The 6,130-nt window shown below is 40.2% G+C and overlaps 1 long non-coding RNA gene across 1 annotated transcript; it reads left to right on the forward strand.

Annotated features, from left to right (window-relative positions):
- Positions 1–613: 613 nt before the first annotated feature.
- On the forward strand, positions 614–3,893 carry LOC108713986. The gene is made up of 2 exons (XR_001935279.2): positions 614–1,074; positions 3,518–3,893. It is a non-coding gene; the product is annotated as an uncharacterized LOC108713986 (long non-coding RNA).
- Positions 3,894–6,130: the final 2,237 nt, after the last annotated feature.

Genomic DNA, 6,130 nt, shown 5'->3' on the forward strand with positions numbered 1-6,130 from the left:
CCTCGTGTGCATTGTTTTTTTTTTAGGTGTCGTGGCAGCCTGACCAGTCCCATGTATAAGATGATCTAGCTTTTGCCTCATACTGAGGAATATCTCAATGGTCTAACGCTCTGTTTTGTGATGCAAAAGGTTGGTGGGTTGATTCTCACCATAGCAAGATTTCAGGTTTGTAAGCATAGTAATTTTAAGCACCGACGAGATGGTACTCGGAGCACTTCGTTTTCCAAAGTCGCCTAGTGGAGGCAACTTCTAACCAGAGGGAAGGCATTTTGGGGCTATTAGTTGCCCACTGGGCATGTATCATTACCTACTAAGAAAAAGAACCCTAAATATGATTGCCAGCGGTCCTCCAAACTGTTTGATGCCCATTGTGCATAGGATTACCAAAGTATCTGGTATTTAGAGACCCCAAAATGAAGTTAACGCATACAAATAGTCCTGTGGGTAACTTCAGCTAATGAAAAATCACATTGATTGCATTTTTTGTTTGTTAAAAACACAGAAATATATGTTTACCCCTCAAAACCATATATTTTTGGAATGTACACATTCTACTGAATCTAAAATGGGTACCCATGCCTTTCTGCTCCAAACTACTGAGTCACAAGGTTTTCCCAAAATTTTCTGTTTTGGTGAAATATCTGAAAATTGCCTCAAAGCTTCAACTTTCCAGGTTGGTTTAGAGCTATGTGCTCTCAAGTTACAGTTTCAGACAAGCATGTGAGGAGTCTCAGCAATGGAATTCAGTTTCCACTCACTTCATCAGTAAAATGTAAAACAGCACCCTAAGTGGTGACAGTGCCTCTTGTTAACAGTCTCAACCCCCTACTTAATTCTTACTTGTGAGACTGTTCACATGAGCAAGCCTCTGTGCATTCAAATGCAAATAAGCTCCAATGCACAGGAATACACATTAAGGGGATAGAGGTACAGACAACAAAGGGTAGTTGTCTCCATGAGGAAACTTTCGGCGACTTCAGAAGATGAAGCACACTGAGTACCATCTCGGCGGTGATTCAGATTCTAGCTGGCGGGAAGGCATTTCAGGGAGATTAATCGCTTGAAGAAGAGGAGGTTTGTTGCTCGATCGCTCGATTGACTAATCCCTCCGTGTGCACCTACCCTTAAGATTTGCCTTTTGTAATATCTGGATGGTGACATCTGACATTAGCCTACTTTTTTCAGTGTAGCAGGGGCCAGCAAATATGTCAGCTGGTAGGGGAATAATTCTTTACATATTCATTTCTCTAATTGGTTATGAAATGTGAAATTTTTATTTAAGCAGTTGAAGAATGAAAAGATATAGTGGCACCATCAATTTATTGATTATCCAGGAATGGACTTTTTTAGTGGGACTAAATATTAATATAATTAATATAATATGATTTGGCTTAATGTGTTGTAAAATGTACATGATACTTTTCAATATCAATTACAGAAAATTGGGAGATGTATTGTTTGGATGGGTCTCGAACCCTGTACCTTTGGCAACAATAGTAAACAATGCACATGAGGGAAAAGGGGGACCTTGGTCACTGCTTAATTTACCTCTCCTCCCTAATAAGAAACTGCTGCCTATCTAGCTAAAAAATGTAAAACTTAAAGGGGAAGGAAACCTCGTCGGCGCTAACCCCCCTCCCCCCTCCCGTGTATTGCCCCCCCTCCCTCCTCCCCCCTGGCTTACCCCTCCCGCTGTGGCAAATGCCCCTAACTTGTTACTTACCCTTCTGCGCAGGTCCAGTCCAGGGAGTTCACAGGCGACATCTTCTTCCACGAGATCTTCTTCCTCCTTTGACCGGCGTTTTGGCGCATGCGCAGTAGGATCGTTTCGCCGGTACGGATCTACTGCGCAAGCGCCAAAAGTCACGCACATGCGCAGTAGATCGTACCGGCGAAACGATCCTACTGCGCATGCGCCGGTCAAAGGAGGAAGAAGATTGCATGGAAGAAGATGTCGCCTGTGACTTTGAATCGAACGATTCGAACTAAAAAGCGTTCGACTATTCGACCATTCGATAGTCGAAGTACTGTCTCTTTAAAAACTTCGACCCCCTAGTTCGCCACCTAAAACCTACCGAAGTCAATGTTAGCCTATGGGGAAGGTCCCCATAGGCTTTGCTACCTTTTTTTGGTCAAACAAAAATCATTCGATCGATGGATTAAAATCCTTTGAACGCATTGCGGTAAAATCCTTCGACTTCGATATTCAAAGTCGAAGGATTTCAATTCGGCAGTCGAATATCGAGGGTTAATTAACCCTCGATATTCAACCATAAGTAAATTTGCCCCATAGTGTTTCTGTTATCACTGCTGCATTGTCTGCAAATCATTTTCAGGTTGGGGCCTATGATAATTTTGCTTCTACTACTGCAGCATGGTTTGGCAAATGTAGTCACACTAGTCCTGCTAAGTGCTGCCTCTAAGATGTCTGCAAGTACAGAAATTAGGTCTCTGAAACAAGTACTGCCAAAAGTCCTGCTGTCTCGTACAAATAACAATCTCTTCACAGTCTTGAACAAATGCTAGTCTTGTGTTATACTTGTATTGAAGGTTTGCATTATGTGTAGGGTGCAAACAAAAAAATTATAATGGATTTTAGGGCCACTCAATTCAATAGCAGATTCATCAAATTAGGCACCCAATCACCATATTATGCACTTGCAAGCCAAACTTGGTGCTTGTGCATCAAACTGGCCGATTCCACGTCAAATTAGGCACTCGTGTGTCAGACTGGACATTTGCGAGTCAAACTGGATGCTTGCACGTCAAATTCTGCTCTCGCAAATCGTCACATAGGGGTCACCAGTATAAATAATGATTGCCCTGGCCTTACACTTTTTAGAAGTGTAAAACTTTTCATCTGATACCCTCTGGCAGGGTCTGAGATACTGAATGGCCAGAAACTGCAACTATGATCTGCTATAGGCCAGGGCAATCATTATTTATACTGGTGACCCTTATGTGACGATTCGCACTGGAAGGCTATGACAATATCCCTCTTGGGAACCCCAGCATACAGCCCCTGAAAAAGAACATAATGCAAAGGCTGTGACATAGGCTGAGGCGGCACTTCAATGTGCATCTGAGCCTTGGTATAGTGCTGTGCATCTGAGCTTGCGTGTGGTGCAGCGCATCTGGAGTGACCCAGATTTGGTTGAACAGCTGTGGGCAGAAGTAGAAGGTAGATTTATTTAAACAGAATAAATAGGATTCTCTCCTAAATTACAGTTAAGTCAAACTTGTTTTCTAATTATTTGCTATTTTAGAGCAAAAGTGTATTTAAGTGAATACTTTGAGGTGAGGGACAGTTGACTATCATATAATTGCAAGTAAATGAGCTGTAAAATTGAGATTATCTGCTGCAAAAAAACTCTCTTAATGGTGTTGGCCGCCCCATACCTGCCATCCTTATAGATGAAGGTTTTCTTGTAGTTACATGACACACCTCATCCTGTATAATTTGTACTGTACAAATGCAAGTGCTGTATTACTTAAGCTGAAATTCTTTCATTGCCAGCTGAATGGATCCAATATGATCCGGCTGAAAATGGTGCACCAGCAGAAGAGGCAGAGGAAGAGTCAGCAAAACCTGCAGGTCCTCTGGCACCTCCACCTCCTTCTCCCGAAGAAGCTCCCCATCTGCCACAGGTAGCAGATGCAGTGATGCAGACGAAGGACAACCTGCTACATCACATAATGAGGGAGCTGCAGGAGATCAAGGACCTTATCCAAAATTTGAGGGGAAACCCTTCTCCTCCAGCAACATTTTACATTTTTCTGCACTGTTGTGCTATGTATTGTTTTTATAGTAAACATTTGTTCAAACCTCTACATTTGGAGATTGTTTTTCATTTAACTACTAATCAGATAGTAAACATTTGTTCAAACCTCTATATTTGGAGTTTGTTTTACATTTAACTACTACTCAAATAGTAAAGAAGTTGTTTGGACACAACACAATCTCAATTTCAGTCATGTAATATTACATTACCTAGTATTTCCGATTCCTTACATTTACACATAAATATTTGATTTATTAATTTTTAAATTGGGATACAAAGCACCTAGATACACATATGTGTTCAGATGATTATTAGTTCCGTCTGTGTTATTAAGCTAGTAGGAATATATAAAGTATAGATGGTACTTTTTGGTAAAATAGATACTATTATGAGTCGACCAGAGGTAATGTAAAAAATCATAGACATTAAGAAACTGGCAAAATGGGAGCCCATTTTTCCTTTGAAAAAACACTTGAAGCCTAGCAGATAGGAGATTCTCTAAAAATGTAGAGCACGCGTGCAGCAGTATTCCCATTGACTCCAATGAAATACAGTGAATTTGGACACCAGTTTGTGAATCTGACACAAAATTAAACATGCCATTATTCACTTAAATGGGTTGCTCACCTTTGAGATAACTTTTAGTATGATGACAATTTGCAATTGGTTTTCATTTTTTATTATTTAAGGTTTTTGAGTTATTTAGCTTTTTATTTCATTTTCATTTTAAGCAATCTGGTAGCTAGGGTCCAAATTACCCTAGCCGTACAATGTACTATGTATTATAGCAACTACATTATTAACATTTGGAAAAGCAGTGTTTTGTTGCTATGGTACATGAACTATAGCAACTACATTATTAACATTTGGAATAGCAATATTTTGTTGCTATGGTACATGTACTATAGCAACTATATTATTAACGTTTGGAAAAGCAGTGCTTTGTTGCTACGGTACATGTACTATAGCAACTACATTATTAACATTTAGAAAAGCAGTGTTTTGTTGTTATGGTACATACTATAGCAACTACATTATTAACATATGGAAAAGCAGTGTTTTGTTACTATGGTACATGTACTATAGCAACTACATTATTAACATTTAGAAAAGCAGTGTTTTGTTGCTATGGTACATGTACCATAGCAACAAAGCACTGCTTTTCCAAACGTTAATAATGTAGTTGCTATAGTACATGTACCATAGCAACAACATATTGCTATTCCAAATAGTTTTTAATGAAATTGCTATAGTACAAGCAACAAGCTCTGACAATATGATAAGGGACAGACATTTTCAAAAATATGTGATGATTAAAAATATGTATAGACATCTTTATTAGAGATGTTGGTTAAAATGCTTGAAGTGGATACTTATTTTGTTATTTTCTGGTTGTTGCTTCCAACCAGTCCATGTGATGTCATTTTTGTTTAACCAGTGTTATGGATGGAGGGTCAGTGTTCAACCTTTTCTGCAATATTGTCTTTCTAGCTGCAATTCAAAACTGACCTCTTACTACAAGTACCAAAGCCATTCAAAGGTTTGTCTGCTTCTCAAATTGCTACAAACAATTAAGGGGTTCTCCTCCCATATTGCTCCTATCCTGGCCCTCATCTGTAATGGAGGCCCTCTCATGCTTTGGAAGCCTTTCAGTATTTAAAGAATCCTTTTGCATCTGCTCCTGTCCTCAGACACCCTGATCCACAGCAATCCTTTGTGGAGCTATTCTTTCCCAAAGACAAATTGCAGATGGCAAGTTGCGCATATTTCTCCATGAAATTCTCCCCTGTCTAGTAAAATTATGATATCGAGAATCATGAGCTACTGGCAGGTAAACTAGTGCTCGAGAAGTGATGACAACTTCTGGAAGGAGCACCACACCTTTTCTCAAGAGACTGAATTATTACGGGTGCGGTTGGCACTCTTCTTCTCCAGATTTAATTTTGTCATCACATACTGTCCTGGTTCCAGAAATCAGAAAGCTGGCGCCCTATCCAGAAATTGCCTCAGTGAGGATCAAAATCCAATTGTTTCTCCCACCAAAACCATTGCTTCCATGTTGTCACAATTTGCTAAACAGATTCTGTCTGTTCAGTCCTCTGCTCCTGCTAATACCCCCATTGGAATAATATGTGTGCCACCTGAGCTCCACCTTCCCATCCTACAGCAAACCCACTGTTCCAAGCAGGCTGGGCATTGAACTACAAAGAAAACTCTGGAATTAATAAGTCGTATCATCTTGTCAGGCACTGCAGCTCCGTGACAGAGCATGCGGCTGCCTTCCCCCCGGGCTATAAATTCGCGTGCACAGTGACGCTGTGCAGTTATACTTACATTAACCCGGAAGT

The sequence above is a fragment of the Xenopus laevis genome, chromosome 4L, assembly GCF_017654675.1.
Source record: "Xenopus laevis strain J_2021 chromosome 4L, Xenopus_laevis_v10.1, whole genome shotgun sequence".
Classification (NCBI taxonomy): Eukaryota; Metazoa; Chordata; class Amphibia; order Anura; family Pipidae; genus Xenopus; species Xenopus laevis.